Raw genomic sequence first — 14580 nt, forward strand, 5'->3', positions numbered from 1 at the left:
GTTTTACAGAGGACTTGAGTCTGTCTGATACAGAACCTGCTCCCCAGAGAGTCACAAAACGTGTAGTTTCAGTGCCACCCCGAAGCACATTGTGTGTGGCTGATGGGGATACTGAGCTTGGGGGTGGGGAGGTGGTATCTGCCTGACCCTCACTTGTCACAATTTGTGCCTTGGAGCCTGAGAGTTGCTGATGTGTATTTGAGCATTAATTAGGTCAGACGTGAACTATTTAGTTATTGGCCAACCAACAGAGCTGGCTTTGAATTTCTTGAGGTCCCTGCCACTCAAATTGCAAACTTCATTTGGAGAGCCATTCTATTCTTCAAAACTTGGCCTGAAAAGCATCTCTGATTCTAAAAGTTAGTTGCAAGCATTATGTCAACAAGTGGTGCCTCACCAGAGAAATATAAAAAGTGGTTGAAAAGCAGGAATAGGGGTTAGAAAAGTTTTCTGTCTTAATCACTCCCCAAATCACTGCAGAGAGGTCGTGGTGCTGAGCCCAGCCAGCTGGTTATTTGGAAGATGCTGTGTGAAATGTTCAAAATTTGCAAATCCCAAGGAGAATCACAGAATCATAGAATGAATTGGGCTGGAAAAGACCTCTGAGATCATCAAGTCCAACCCTTGGTCCAACTCCAGTCCCTTTACCAGATCATGGCACTCAGTGCCATGGCCAAGCTCACTTGAAAAACCTCCAGGGATGGGGAATCCACCCCCTCTCTGGGCAGCCCATTCCAATGCCTGAGCACTCTCTCTGCAAAGAAGTTTTTTCTGCTCTCCAACTTCAATTTCCGCTGGCAGAGCTTGAGCCCATCGTGCCCCCTTGTCCTATTGCTGAGTGCCTGGGAGAAGAGACCAACCCCCACCTGGACAGAACTTCCCTTCAGGCAGTTCCAGACAGTGCTGAGGTCACCTCTGAGCCTCCTCTTCTCCAGGCTAAACACCCCCAGCTCCCTCAGCCTCTCCCCACAGCACTTGTGCTCCAGTCCCTTCTCCAGCCTCGTTGCTCTTCTCTGGCCCCGCTCCAGCCCCTCAATCTCTTGCCTCAACTGAGGGGCCCAGAACTGAACACAACACTCAAGGTGTGGCCTCCCCAAGCAGAGTACAGGGGAAGGGTCACTGCCCTGGGCCTGCTGGCCATGCTAGTTTTGATGGTGATGGCTGGCATTTATAATCTCAGAAAAACGATGCCACAGAAGCACGCCCATGACCTGGGACAGCTCAAGCTGTAGGACAGTGGTGCCCACGCAGAGCCCTTGGGTGCCACAGCCCAACAGACCCGTGTGCGGTGCCCGGTGCCCAGAGCAGGGGCACAGGGATGCTGTGGGAACCTTCTCATGGCCGCAGGGATGCTCTGGGAACCTCCTCATGGGCCACAGGGGTGCTCTGGGAACCTCCTCACGGCCACAGGGTGGAGCTGAAAGCCTTTTTGTTGGTGCCGCTCCTTTCGTAACTTGGCTTTCGCAGAGCAAGGCTGTGACTCGGGCTGTTTACAGCGCTCTTTGGAGCGCTCGCTATCCCGGTGACCTCATTCCGCTGGAAGTGGAGTGCAGTGGATGCGTTTGGGGTGGGGGAGCCCCAACAGTGCGCGGTTGTTCGGACCGACACGTCAGACACAGCCGACACTTGGGATGGATTTGTAGCGCGGTCGGTCGTGCGAGATCATAATTGTCTTTATGTGCCCGTAATAAAGGCTCTGACCTGAATAAGCGAAGGGAAAACACAGCTGAAAGAAACGTACAGGGGTGAGGGATGTGTGTGTGAAAGAATAAGTTTTCTTTATGTCTCAGTTCGACTTTTCTGCTTGAAATGCTTTCGAGTGACAGCACCGGATCCATAAAGGACAAGATGGGAGCTTGGATCAGGACAGACGTAGGGAAAATAGGGCTTGTTTTGAAAGCAAATTCCAAGCAGATGGGCAGGGCAGCGGGAGGGCGAGCGCAGTTGTTCAGATCACTTGGTGCTCATTACTTGTTCTTTGTCCCGTCCTGCTCGGTTGGGCTCCAGTTCCCTGTTTTCCACCTGCAACCAGACTCCCTTATCTCATTGATTCCTCCTCTCAGTGTTTTGCCAACTGCCCTCTTTTCCCACAGCTGGCTCGGAGCAGAGCCCTGTCTCCTGACTGCTGGCCATTTGTGGGTGGCTATTTAAGAGCTTTCTGCCCTGCCTGCTCCTCTTAATGCCCAGCCAAGGTGGCACCGTGGGCTGTGTCTCTGTTTTGTGCACCACCTTGACAAGCAGCTTGTAACACCAGTGAGCTGAATCATAGAATCGATTGGGTTGGAAAAGACCTCAGAGATCCTCAAGTCCAACCCTTGATCCAACTCCAGTCCATTCACCAGATCATGGCACTCAGTGCCACGGCCAAGCTCAGTGTTGTTCAGGCCATGACAAGACATTCACATTGCCAACAGCTGTGACCAATTAAGACCTTTTCCTCTGCTTGTTATTGCTCTTCTGAGGCCTTCAGCCACCTCTATGTGTAGGCAGCAGAGATTGTGCCCTGGCCCACTCCAGGTGAGATCCATGAAGTGATTTAAAGTGCAGGTGACAATGGTTAGGGCTCCTTCATCCAGCTTTGTCCAAAGCAGAGAGAGTGCTCACAGGATTTCTTTTGTGGGTTCAGCTGTGGGGTGGGAACTCCCTGCTGGCAGATGCTGATGGACACCTGTGAGGCAGAGCATCTTCAGCCAGCAGTGCTAGACGAGATGTCTGTCACTGTCCTCAGGAGACTGGACAGCTCACCTGGCAGAAAAGCTCTTCCTGGTGGCTACGTTCTGGTAGGAAGCTCTGCTGACACAGCTCTGCTGTACAGGTACAACTGTGGTGTGGGAATATCCCTTGTTTTCACTTTTGAAGTCCTTTAGAACATTTTCAGGATGTCTGAAGTTTTCCTCCTAACCAGCAGCTCCCTGACAGACCCCATTACCAGTCTCTCCTCTGCTCCTCATTTATTCTCTTCTTTGTAAACCCAGGTTAGAATCACCACACATGTTGCTCCCTGACTACTGGAGGCCTCTGGCTCCCCCTGGCACCACACAGTAAACAAATCAGACATTCCTGGGGTTGGTCCCTATTCCCCTTGCACTTTTCGTGCTCTTCCCTGAGTCACTGCTGATGTAATTAGAGTAGAGCAACATGATGTATCATTAGACTATGACATCAAATGCAAGTGTGATACAGCTTATTGATTGAAACTGAGTGAGGGATCTTCTGATACTGTAAATGTGCTGGGATGTGAGGGTGGTGAAGTGACTGTAATCTTTGCATCTATTCCCTGCCCAGGGTGATGGTGAAAAGGGATAATTATTACACTTGTTAATAATTTAGGAAGCTAAGCAACAGCACCTGGAAATTAGGTGTCAGTTTTGCAGGATTTACACAGAATGAAAAAGGACGAAAAATAGGTCAGGCACAGTTATACTTTTGTCATTTTGGAGAGGGGAAGGAAGTATTTTTAGCAAGAAGAAAATGCTTTCTCTGCCTGGCTCTGCAGCACAAGTAGGTGCCTGTAAGAGATGAGGCTTCTCCCAATGATGGCTCTGGGCTGATGCTCTCTCAAGCACTGACAAGACTTGGTCAGTGCGTCCCTGTACTGTCAGTCTGTCTGTGAGGATTTCCAGAGGAATCTTCATTTTCTCCTTTTGGCCCAGAGGGATTTTAATTCCCTCTAACACAGGCAGTTTGGGCTGATACAGTTGCATGGGCTGGGACAGACACGGCTGGAGTGCTGCACTCTGTGCTGTCCATTCTGCTGTAGCTTTGATTACTGAACTATTTCTCTCAGTTTTTAATTCCCCCCTCTCCCCTCAGGCTGACAGTGTGCATCATTGGTGTTTAAAATTTCTGTCAGCAGAGCAGTTATATTGTTTATATCTATGAACACTATTAGAAATGTGAAGCTGAGTTGTGACACAGGGAGTGTACGTTTGGCATCTCTCAGCAGTGATCATGTTAAAAAGCAGATCTTCAATTTGTAAAAACTTGTCATTACAGTTCTAGCTAAGGAAAGATTGCTTTTAAAATTAGACATCTTTAAATCACACTACTCAATTACTTTTCAGTACACAGCAGTACAATATGGATATAGCAACCAACTAATTGCTCTGCCTTATCTGCAATTTTTTTCCTGAATAGATCAAGGACCTTTTCAACTGTTCTTTTAGTGCTTTGTGGGGCTGTTGTGGTCAAACCATGTGTTACCAAATCACTTACTACTAAAACAGAAGCCATGTGCCTTCCTCACTCTGCATTCATCTCTCTACCAGCAGCACATTCATCTCTGGAAAAGTCATTGTGGGAACACCTTACATGTTTTTATGGATGTCAGGTGTTGATGAGTCACTTTTTTTTCCCCTTCAATCCCAAAACATCCCAGCAATGTGATGTTTGTATCTATTTAGGTGCATGGAGGGTGAATATTACTCCAGACAAGGCTGGTGCAGGCAGTGGTTCTAGTGTAGTAAGTTTTTATTCTTTGCATAAAAAGAGGGTGGCACAGTGGCTGTAACCAGAGAGCTCAAATGCAAATGGAGTGTGGAGACAGCAAGTTTAGAAGGTGGGCCAGCTCCTATCATCTTTCCTTTAGAGGCCACAGGATATTTTTCCTGGGGTCAAAGAGCACCAGGTTTTTTTCCTCAATCCCTTTTCCTAAACCAGTGCAATCCATAACTGCATCAGGAGTTAATTTCCCAGGCACTGAGAAACCTGAGTCACTTTATATTTCATAGTTGAGTTTATCATATCACTTCATATTTCAGAAAGATATGATAGTCATATTTCTAAAAAACCCCCTATTTTTTCCAGCAGCTCTGGGGTATGAGCTGGTAAAAGCTGCTGTATTTCCACAGCTGAAATGTGCTTTTTCAGCCTCAGTGTTGAGCAGCAGGAAGTGTTTTACGTGCTAGAAACCTCAGTTTTCCATGGAAGCTGGTGGGCAGGATTCCTGCTGGATGCTTTCCAACACCCGTGTGTTTACAATGATAGAGATCTTAGGCTTGCTTTTATTTTTTTAACCACGCTGTTATTTCACCACTGTTGTATGGAATTTATTGTTCTGAGATGCCTTTTTTTTTTTTAAGTTGCTAGAAAGTGAGTTGTGAGTGCAACTTTTACAGCTTCTCTGCTCAGAAGGATGTACCAGAATAACTCTCTATCCAGAAATATCACTATTCTCAACTGGCCCTGTGAAGGAACACCCAGTATTGACTGTGGAACTATGAACATTATTTATATGTTTTATTACAGGAACCAAGCCATTAATTCTTCCAGGGAATATGAATCTTATCTCAATAAAGCCTCATTTTAGCATTAGGTCAACCTCACTCCTTAGGTTAACGTTGAGTGCCAGCAGTGTTTACATAATATATAAATACACTGGTACCTTCAATAATTCGGTGTATTACTTCCTGAATGCATTATAGGCTCTTAAGCACTTAATCAAATTCCTTAGGATTATCTTCTGCATGGCCTTCTGCAGGCAGGTTTGTGTAGCAATCTGATCATCTTTATCTGGGGAGTGCTTTTAACCTGAGCACGTGTGGGACTGTTTGTTCTGCTCTCACAAATCCCGGGGAGGTGCATCTGCTCTTGGGAGCACAGACTGCCACGTGCCCACATTTGAAAGGGAATTAGGGCTTCTTTTGTTCTAAAGTAGACCCCAGGAATATTGTTATACTCTGGATATATTTGCTCTCCATGCCATTGCAGTAGCTGCATTTCTGTTCATTCCTGTTTATTTATTTACATGGTTATTAAGTTTGGTTTCTTTTTCTAACTCTTTAGGATGCCCAAGACAAAGGGCTTTCTCCCATAAATAGAGCATCTTTTGACTATGTTTGGGACTTAAATGCCTTTCCAGTGTGTAGTGACTGCAGTGCATTACTGCACATTGCTGGCTGTTGGCAGGAGTGACACTGAACCCTTGTGATCCTTCTTTTCCACTTGTTACCTTTTTTTGCTGATTCCATTGCAAATAAAGCTTCTTCCCTTTGTTCAGCTCCATTCTTACATTCTGGTATGTGGTTTTAGTCAGAAACACTGTCTTCCTCTTAGTTCCTGTTAGACATTCCTGATTGTCCAGCTTGCTATTGCAGTAACAATTTCTCCTGGTGTCTGTGTGGCAGGATCAGACCCAACAATTTATGTGGCACTTTAAACATCTCTGGCAACTTGAACCTGTTGAATTAAGATAGATGGAAAAAGTGAGTAGGTGTGAGATATGAATGTGTAAGGAGCCTGAATGTATGCTTTTAAAATTCCACAATAGCTTCTATAAATGAGAAAATCAGATGAGAAAATTGCCCATTTTAAAGTCTCATTACTCCTGGATAACACATTTTATCAAATTCTCTGGCCTGTGATATTTTTGAGGTGTCAGACTTCTCTCTGTCTCACAAAGGGCATGCAGCCAACAGCTCAGACATCTCGTGATGAGGAGGTGACTGGAACACCTCAGGCTGGATAAACAAATGTGCTCTGTTCACGTGTTTTAAGATGTAAAAAATTGCAGCAAATAATTAAGACAAATTGTCCCTTTCACCTCACATTGGTGAACTGATAATTCCTCTGTACAAACACTGACTTTTTTGGGGCTATGCAACTTTCATCTGTAATTATTTTTATCTCGTGTAAGGAACGGGTCCAGATTGGAGTGCAGGGCAAACACTGAACTAGCCAATAAATACCCTTTTCTGTGACTCAAAAATCCAGTTTGTTCCTTGAGCAGGAGCACATCCTCTAAGGCGTTTGTAATTGCAGTTGCACAGCAGAGTTAGAGGGGCTAATACCACACAGCTGGGTTAAAGCCATTGTATTACCAGGCAGATTTAAGATCATCTGAAGGCCTAATCTTGTTGTGTTGTGATTGTGTGTTTCCTTCCTCGCTGCTTTGTTTCATCTAACTTTTGTTTAAAACATTTAGAGTTTATTAAAAAAAAAAGGCAACTAAGGAATCTTTGAGCTTTTAAGACAGATTGCCCACTGTCAGGAGCCACAAGCGCCACCTGCCATTGTGATTTTGGGCCAAGCTGTCATGGACAAACTCCAGGGAAGATCACTTGTGGATCAGGTTTAGAGGAGCTTTGATGTTTTGCTGTTCTTATAGATTCCAGCTCTGTAAATCAAAACTTTGTGAAGCTTTTATTTGGCTTTAAAAATACAGGAGAAATGAGATAAAGGAACTTCTTGTTACTATTATTCATGGCTGCATTTTTCTCTATAATAAACAAGCAATCACTGAAATGTGGGTTAACCCAAACTGGGAATTCCCAGGAGTGACTCACATAGTACAAAATCCACTCCATACCCTTCCCTCTAAGTTAAACACGGTGTAGTCACAGCTGTGTGGGTTCTACAAAAACTGAATGGACTCTGGGAACATTTTAGGAGTCAGTTGTCTCTGAAACCTGCTGTAGGTGAAGCACAATAACCTGTGTGAGGGCTCAGAGATAAAGCCAGCAGGAAATTCATAGAATCGACTGGGTTGGAAAAGACCTCTGAGATCATCAAGTCCAACCCTTGGTCCAACTCCAGTCCCTTTACCAGATCATGGCACTCAGGGCCACGGCCAATCTCTGTTGAAAAACCTCCAGGGATGGGGAATCCACCCCCTCTCTGGGCAGCCCATTCCAATGCCTGAGCACTCTCTCTGCAAAGAAGTTTTTTCTGCTCTCCAACTTCAATTTCCCCTGGCAGAGCTTGAGCCCATCGTGCCCCCTTGTCCTATTGCTGAGTGCCTGGGAGAAGAGACCAACCCCACCTGGCTAGAACTTCCCTTCAGGGAATTCTAGACAGTGCTGAGGTCACCTCTGAGCCTCCTCTTCTCCAGGCTAAACACCCCCAGCTCCCTCAGCCTCTCCCCACAGCACTTGTACTCCAGTCCCTTTCCCAGCCTTGTTGCTCTTCTCTGGACCCTCCAAAATTGGCACTGTTGGCTGTGTTGCAATCGGAGCAGGCAGGGGCACGAGAGCTGTGAGCTTATCAGTACAGCTGCAAGGGGGATGAGTTCTTGCTGCTGCATGACTTGAGAATATTCATATTCCTCTTTCCTGGCACCACTTTGTGAAAATGTTGGAAAATGTTGTAGCTTCACGAAACTAAAGCTGGGGAAGCCCTCAAAGGTGTGTACTACCTCTTTGGTTTTGGTAACACCTGAACAAGAATGCAGAGGTTGGCAGGTAGACCCGGGGATCAGCTCAGTTGGTTAAAACGTGGTTGTAATAATGCCAAGGTCATGGGTTCAATCCCCTGTGTGGGCCATTGACTAAAGAGTTGGACTTGATGGTCCTTGTGGGTCCCTTCCAACTCAGAATAGTCTGTGATTCTGGTTTTTTTGTGGTTTCTGTGGTTTTTTGTGTGGCACAGCTGGCTGCACACCATGTCAAGGACAGGGCTGAGCCTGCAGGGAGGCCCAGCTGCCCCCCAGAGCTGTGCTCACACATCAGCAGCAAAGCCTTGGAGCTCTCCCACACCAGCACAGTTTTAGCCCCAGCCTGGGCTGTCCTTCCTGTGCCAGTCCTGAGCAGGGTCACGCTGCTGCCACATCCCAGCCTGGATCCCTTGCCAGTGAGTGCAGGTGGTTCCCACTTCCACATGCAAAGGTGCCGTGTGGGAAGTAGAGTTCAGCAGGAGTAATCCTAACCCCAAGAACCTCTAATAATACAGGATAAAGCCAAGCAGCTGTAAAGCTGTTTGGCTGTAGAAGGATTTTCCAAGTGTCAGGGGAGCCCTGCAAAGGGCACAGCTGTGTGGACAGCTGGGAATTACCCTTGTTTCTCCTACAACATGGGAAAGGGCAGGGAGGGAAAAGGGCTTGGCTGGAGCACTGCTGCATTCTGCAGATCCCTTGGGGCCACTGCAGCTACAACAACTTTAATTTGCTCCTTAGGTCCCATCTGCTGTCTGGGACATGAGGAATCAAGTGATCATGGAGAGGGGATGGAGCAGACAGCACGGCAGGGCTGAGTGATGGGTGTCTAGACAAGCACTCCGAGCCGCCCCTGGACTTTGTGTGCTCTAATTCTGCTCAGCAGCAAAGGCTCTGCCATGCCAAAGGGTTCTGAGGTGGAAAATTCTTCCTCAATGCCCAGCCTGCTCCTCTGAGTGGAGAGCACAGGGAGGCTGAGGAGGCAGCATGATGGGCTGCCCATGGAAATGCAGTTGCATCAGATTTGGAGCACTCTAAATCCAATGGTCTCTTGAACAAGCTCAAAAACTATCAACATTTATGGAATTGGAAAATGAATTGAGTTAGCAGAGTGATGATCTGTGAGATGGGTTTGTTGTTTGGAGTCCAAGTACCGCCTGCGTTTATTTTCTGGCAAATGTTATACATTGTCATGGATAATCCTTCAGCCTTAATTGGAGTGTTTCAAGTGTGTCTGCCTCCCTTATTTGTACCACTGAATCTCTAGCTGAAAATCAAACTGATAAAAAACAACATGTTGGTGATGGCTTAGAGAGTGAACAGCAAATGATGATGTGCATTGTCCACATGTGCTTTCCAGAAGTGCCACAATACAGACCATCAGCTGCCATCTATGTGGATTCCCTGTTCCAAACTTAAATGAAATGGATTAAAATAAACCACTTTCACTATCTTGCTCTGCTATATTGATCAATACAAAAGCTGCAATTATCAATAACAATTTTCCCATGGGAAATCTATTTGTACACTCAGTATTCATCAGAATAATTGTATTAATGACAGCTTATTGAGAAAATAATTTAGAGTTTATGCACATATTTGAGTCATTTCCAAAAGAATTAATGGAGAGGAAGATTCCTTCTAATTAAGATTCTGGCTTCCTAAAATTATCTAGCCTTCCCTGTCCCACTTGGAGGAACTTATTTCAGACAGTCTTCTGCTCTAATATGCAAGTTTTGTCTCTTGGTCAGAGATGCTTCATAACCTGATCACTCCTGATACTGTTCCCAATGCATCTTTGAAGAGTTCTGTATTTTTCTTTCCCACACAGTTATATAGAAACGTGTAGTGAATTTAAAATGTGCATGCACTGAGTCGTCTGTATACATAAAATCCATAAGCTCAGAGTATATTTCTTGATTGTATGTTTGGTGAAACAGGCAGTCAGAGACCTGTATTTCACTTAGCACAGTTTTTACTGAAGCCACTTCTTCAGGATTATTTTAAAGGCTGTATTTCAAAGCTCTTACCTAAGTAATAAAGCATTAGCTGTTTGTCACAGTTACCAGTCTCACTGGGATGCTTCAGTTCTGAGAATAAAAGGCCTGAACGCAGCTGTGTTGGAAACAGCACTGTGAGTTTTTCAAAGACCTTCACCTGCAGAACTGGCATTTCTGTGACCTCTGAAGTCTGGCTCTTAATTACGGAGTTCAGCTCAAGGTTTCTCATGTGTTCTTAAAGGTTTTTAACAATACAGGATTGTGCTTCTGTTTTGTTCCTCCTGTTGCACTGTTACACAGGGCTTCTGGAGAACAGAATCCCCAGGAGGGGAAGGTCTGACCTGCACAATGACAATCAATATCCTGACAGTCAGCTGAGGCCCCAAGTGCCCTGTGTGACTTGCTGTTGCTGATGGGGCTGGAACCTCAGGTTTCCCACCCAGACAAAATGTTACTCACTTCATTCAAACACCACATCACACCCCAAAGCCACCAATATGGGTAAAGCAAAAGGGGTTTATTTATATGCTTGTGGGTTTTTTTCCTAGTATGAAGAATGGCTTTTATAGGAATCACTAAATGGTGTTGAGAAATAAGGTTTAAAATTCCTGCTGATGTTTCAAGGAGCATCGTGTGATGCCCATGCTGCACCAATGCCAAGTTCTGCTTAACATAAGATTCTGTGTGAAAACATTGTGACTTGTCTAGTGGACTAAGCCTGCCAGCCTAGAGAAAACAGATATTGCTGATCCAGTTGGTGTCATTGGGTGAGCTCAGTGGGGTGGGTGACACCGAGGGGCAGCTCCGTGTTTCCCAAGTGAGGAGCCAGATGGAACATGCTGCTAGTCAGGGAGAGCATTAGGCAAAGAGACATGACAGTGCCTGTAATGCCAGGATATCCCTGCTCAGGAAGAGGGACTCGCTGGGCACTGAGCTGACAGCCCGACCTGGCAAATGGGATGTTTCCTGACATGCTTTCTCAGGATACAAAAAAAAAGCTTCAATGTAAAGAGACAGGAGCAGAGCTTTTTCAAGAAGTCTCCTGAATCTCAGTGTCAGTGATTTTTTTTCCTATCTTCTCTTACTCTTCAGTAAGGTCCAGGGTTGGTTTTTCTTCTGATCAAATAGAAGGGAAAAGGGAGCAAAAATAAGAATTAAAAATCCTGTGGAAAGTACCTCGATGTTGTAAGTGGAGAGGAAAGGCTTTTGCAAGCTGTCTCCCAGTTCTAAGACTCCTCCTAACAAACAATCTTTCTTTGCAAATTCAGGATATTTGAGAGCTCTGCGGATGTTGCAGGGAATGGTGAGGAAAACAGCAGTGCTGTTCAGCAGGATTCTTTTGCACCTTTTAATTGCCTAACATAGTGGGGATTGCAGCCCCTGCTGCTCAGGGAAGCGGCGCCTCCACATCCAGAGTTTCTTCTCCCTTTGCCTGGCTGTGTGTGGGAGGGGGGATTAGTGCACGGCCAGATGGGAGGGAGCTCACCAAGAACAGCGTCTCACTGAGCGCTGCTGCAGCAGTGCTGGAGACAGCCAAGGGAGCAGGGAATGATGGAGGAGGGGACAGCACTCCAGTGACACTTCATGGAAGTGATGCCGAAGTCCCCCGAGGGGACTAGGGAATGAGGACATGAAGGCTGTGACCCCTCCACATGCCTCACAGACCCCAAATGGAGAGGCATTTTAAGTAATTCATCAATGTGCACTCCAGAATTTTTTTCCCTACTTCATGGGATTTTCCATGGGACAAGAAGGAGAAGGATGTTAGTTACTAAATAGGAAACTGAAATGAAGGTTGGTTGTTTCATATTTCTTCTGTAAATCAGCAGGTTGGATCATAGCTTTGTATTCATAATATAGTAAAGTGAGGAATCACAGAATCAGACTATTCTGAGTTGGAAGGGACCCACAAGGATCATCGAGTCCAACTCTTAAGTCAATGGCCCACACAGGGGATTGAACCCATGACCTTGGCATTATCACAACCAAGTTTTAACCAACTGAGCTAATCTCAGGGTAATACTTTTACCTACATTGATCCTCCTCACTGTGTACCAAGAGCCTGGAAACTCCTAAAATGAAAGGTAGTGGAGGAGTGAGTGGTAGGGGAGGGGTTGTATGGGAGCAAGCCAGGACTTCATACTCTCCCTGTTTCCTTTATCCAAGATCAAATCCTCTTGTACATTTGTGAGGCAGCTGCAGACTTATCGACCTCCCATTCAATCAGTGACCCATCAGTACTGCTGGGTTTGAGAGCTGCCCTTAAATCAGCATTTAATCAGCATTCATCCTCCTGCCCAGAACTTCCACAGTTCCCTCTAGAAAAACCCTGACACCCAAAGCAGCCCCAGCTTTTCATCTATGGGAGGAAATCTCAGTGACAGAATTCCTCAGATTGTCTCAGAGAAGCCCCACTGAATGCTGGTGTATCCTCTGGGAGCTGTGGGAATCACGGACAGCTTTCCCCAGGCAGGCAGTTTTTCCAGCCAGCTCCCTGGCTGCATGGGCTTTCTCTGAGACACTACATGGGAGCTATGCAGAAGAGATATTATGGTCCTCTGCCAATTAATTTTTCCTGGTGTGTTTCCATGGGCCTGAAGAGCAGAAAACATGTGAGGAAGGAGGAGGGAAGATCTGACCCTGTGTATTTTCCTGAAAAGCTTGCTCTGTTCCACACAGCTGCTGCTGGTTCTCTCCCTTTATATCTTCCCTACTAACAAGAGAAGTATAATAAAGCTAATTAATTTTTTTCCCTGTGAATGATTTTTGAGCTATTATGCATGTTCTTTTATTGTTTTGAGAGTGTTGCCTGGTTTATCACACAGTGACATTTTTATTCCCTTTATTCTCACAGGTCAGTAGACCAGCTAGTAAGTCAAATTGCCCTCATTCTATTCTGCTGCTTTCAAAAGATAAGAGCTGGAAACTGGGCAATAACTTCTCAGTGTAGTTCTGTAAGCATCCATCCAACCTGCTGCCTTTTCTCATGGCTCATTGTGCAGCAATGGGTCTAAATCCCTCTCTCCAGTTACTTTATAGAAAGAAACCAACAGAAGAAATTGATTAAATTGAAATGGAAAAGCCTTGGAAGATGTTTTCTACCTGTCTGAATCCAAACTGTAGGCAAAACTCAAATGGGATTAGAGGATACAGTGGAGAAACAGAAGACCTTTTTTCTCATGATCCTTTCTTAATGTTCTTTTTCCAAATACACAAGAACATAAATTTCACAGATGCACGTGCTTATTCCATCTGCCTCAAAACAAAATTGGTACAGTCTGACTTATTAATAATATGTTTTAAACAGCTGGTCATGAAAAGAAACCCCCAGAAATACTAAAACCAAGGCAAAATGAACCTCAACTTTATGCAAAATAGATAAAGGAGAGAAGTTTCTCCAGTGGCTAATCAGTTTATGCTGTGAAACATCACTGACACTAATGCTTGCAGTTTTCCTCCCTGCCAGCATGTTGCTATTGTACATGTACATGTCTAATCATTAAAAAAATCTTATAGGCCCTTTGTTTTCTTTGCTGAACTATTTGTTCTCTAGCACAAGATCCCAGAGCCAAAGTACATTGCATTAATATGCACCTAAAGAGAGTAGAAACTGTCACTGTCTGCAAATGGATGTACCTACAAGTGCGTTGGCCTCCTGGTTTCACTGCATGATAGTGATAATGCAGATAAGAAATTGGTCTCTTATATTCATCTGTAGAACAAAGAGCTAAACATATTATTTTTAGTTTATCCTGTTTTACAGTCTTCTCTTGTGTTCTTTTAGAGTCTTCTTCCTAATCCTCTTTTATTTATTGAGATAGATAGATAGATAGATAGATAGATAGATAGATAGATAGATAGATAGATAGATAGATAATATTAAGCCAGAATCCAAAAGGCAAAATAGTATTTAAGGTAAAAATCTGTTGTGGAAAATATTATCATATTTTCTGTCTTTTCATATGCTCTGGTTACATTGTGCTACCATCCTATTCGATTTTTAGTGGGATATGCCCATAATTGACTAAACTTCTTAAAACTGCTTCCACCACTAAATGTACATTTCATCAGATATCTATTACCACGCGAAACCCACGTGAGCTGCTGCTGATTCAAACAGAGGGCCAAGAATTTAAGAGGGATGAAGATTCCTCCCAGGGAAAAGGTGCCAGGACACAAAGGGATTGCTGCTTTAAGAGTGTTAATGAAGGTGCATCATTGGCACCTGAGAGCCCAAGGGGGCAACCTTTCATCTTGGCACAAAGCTCAATTGTACCTTGCCACCAGTGGGGCTGGGAAATTGCCATTTTCCAGCCCAGAATTGAAGAGGGACGAAGATTCCTCCCAGGCAAAAGGTGCCAGGACAGAAAGGACTTGCTGCTTTTTGAATGTTACCAAATTCAGTTTGTTTGGATTGTATGCAGAAGAGAGAGT

This window comes from Pithys albifrons, chromosome 10 (assembly GCF_047495875.1).
Source record: "Pithys albifrons albifrons isolate INPA30051 chromosome 10, PitAlb_v1, whole genome shotgun sequence".
Lineage (NCBI taxonomy): Eukaryota > Metazoa > Chordata > Aves > Passeriformes > Thamnophilidae > Pithys > Pithys albifrons.